This window comes from Penaeus vannamei, chromosome 31, assembly GCF_042767895.1.
Source record: "Penaeus vannamei isolate JL-2024 chromosome 31, ASM4276789v1, whole genome shotgun sequence".
Taxonomy (NCBI): Eukaryota; Metazoa; Arthropoda; class Malacostraca; order Decapoda; family Penaeidae; genus Penaeus; species Penaeus vannamei.
Window position 1 is genome coordinate 4960861 of NC_091579.1, and position 2500 is coordinate 4963360.

The 2500-nt window shown below is 39.0% G+C and overlaps 1 non-coding gene across 1 annotated transcript; it reads left to right on the forward strand.

The window, feature by feature from the left end:
- Positions 1 to 1836: 1836 nt before the first annotated feature.
- On the forward strand, positions 1837 to 1908 carry TRNAE-CUC (transfer RNA glutamic acid (anticodon CUC)). Its single transcript has one exon. It is a non-coding gene; the product is annotated as a tRNA-Glu (tRNA).
- The last annotated feature ends 592 nt before the right edge of the window (positions 1909 to 2500 follow it).

The window sequence follows — 2500 nt, forward strand, 5'->3', positions numbered from 1 at the left end:
TACTCGTGCATGACTCTGTACATTAGCCGTGCAAGCATACAATGTTGAACAGAACACGCTTGCAAGACCATACAGTTTATTGCTGTGTGTATGCGAGGCTAAGTGTTTGCTTCGGTAAAGGTACACGTGTTGGTAAATGCGAATGCATGCGTCCACGTGTGTTAGTTTGTGAATGTGTTAGTTTATGTACGTATATTTGTATACACATGTACACAACCTCGGGGAATGAAAACAAAGTGATCTGCAGTTCATCAGCTGATTAATGTGTATCGGAATCAAATGACTGAGGCAGAAAAAATATATAGGCTCTATTTCATCTTCATCTTGGTTTATGAATGTCTGTGAAAGCAAGAGGTAGAAAATTAGAAATTGTAAGAGAGGGATAGATATAGAAGGACAGAGATAGAAGTAGGTGAATCGAAAGAGGGAAGCAGAAATGGGTAAAAATAGAAGGTGGTATATATAGGTAGAGGATGACAGAGAAAGGGTGAGAGACAGATAGATAGGTAAATAGAGACAGATATGTAGATATAAAGTAGTAGGTATGTAGAGAAAGATCGGCACACACACACACATACACACACACACACACACACACACACACACACACACACACACACACACACACACACACACACACACACATATATATATATATATATATATATATATATATATATATATATATATATAAACGATAAAGTAAAATGGTAAAATAGTAGACAGAGACTGTAGAAAGAGCGATCTTTCGGGTTTTTCTTTCTCTTTCTTTCTCCTTCTTTCGTTCTTTCTCCTCCCCTTTAACCTATTCGCATCGCCCCGCCCTCCGCCAACTCAACAGAAGGAACCGCTCGCCACAGGGTCATGTTGCAGGGAAGGTCACTTGCGACAGGTCAGTTGCAGAGTGACCTTGTTTCTCCGATGTGACCTTACCTCCTCCTCTCGGTTCGTAATTGTTGAAATTGCAGTTATTTTGATAAAGAAAGAATCCTCATTTGACGTAATTTGAACGAATATAATTAATTTTCAATATCTTTGGAAATATAATCTTCTACATTGAAACAAATGATTGAAATTATTAAGTGGGAACAAACACTTAATAGCATTTACACCTACGTTGTCTACCCTTCTAGTCATCTACTTAAAAGCATAAACGTTTTTCTTTTTTTGTTTTGTTTTTTGTTTTTGATTCTGGCATACATAACATATATAATATGCATTTTCTGGCATATATAATTGTGGCTGTTCTTGTATCTACGGCATTTTATTAAGGGTTTGGAGTGTTCATGTACCGTTAGAAGGGGATTGCTGGTTATATTACTTAATTTATATAACTTTCATATTTATAAAAGCATACGTTCCACATGCACAAGCAAAAATTAATATGAATGCACAGTCCTATACCAACGGGAATTATTCAAATATTAAACACGTAGACATTAGCATAAACAATGATTTATTTTGCATTATTGAACACTTATAATTACTCCCGTGTGGTCTAGTGGAAAGAAAGAAAGAAAGAAAGAAAGACAGAAAGAAAGAAAGAAAGAAACAATGATTTATTTGGCATTATTGAACATTTTTAATTACTCCCGTGTGGTCTAGTGGATAGAAAGAAAGAAAGAAAGAAAGAAAGAAAGAAAGAAACAATGATTTATTTGGCATTATTGAACATTTTTAATTACTCCTGTGTGGTCTAGTGGAAAGAAAGAAAGAAAGAAAGAAAGAAAGAAAGAAAGAAAGAAAGAAAGAAAGAAAGAAAGAAAGAAAGAAAGAAAGAAAGAAAGAAAGAAAGAAAGAAAGAAAGAAAGAAAGAAAGAAAAAGTTAAAATATACTCCCGTGTGGTCTAGTGGCTAGGATACGCGGCTCTCACCCGCGAGGCCCGGGTTCGATTCCCGGCATGGGAAGGTTTTGCTTGAGGTCAGTGATGATGCTTGTTTTATCTACCTTGTATCTACCCCAGAAATATGATCTGTAGAGCGGACTTTCGAGAATTTCGTCTTCAAGTGAACAATCCAATCAATAGTAAGAGGTAGAAACGCCAATATACACACATGTATGTATATGTGTGCATGTATGTGTACGTGCGTGCACATCTCTCTCTCTCTCTCTCTCTCTCTCTCTCTCTCTCTCTCTCTCTCTCTCTCTCTCTCTCTCTCTCTCTCTCTCTCTCTCTCTCTCCTACACACACAGACATGCATATATACACAAAGGGAGAGAGAGAGAGAGGGGGGGGGAGAGAGAGAGAAAAGAGAGAGAAAGAGAGAAAAGAGAGAGAGGGAGAGAGAGAGAGAGAGAGAGAGACAGAGAGAGAGAAGACAGATAGAGAGAGAGAGTTGGACGCTCCCATATGAGAGCCACGTGCTACACCTCACGCCCATCCGAACTGAGCCCCCCTCCCCCCCCCCTCCGCGCAATAAAGCCTTGCTGGAAAATACCCAAAAGTCACCCTCTTGGGCACGGTCACTGAGCCTGGCCCTCTCCTAGGCACGCCCGCCC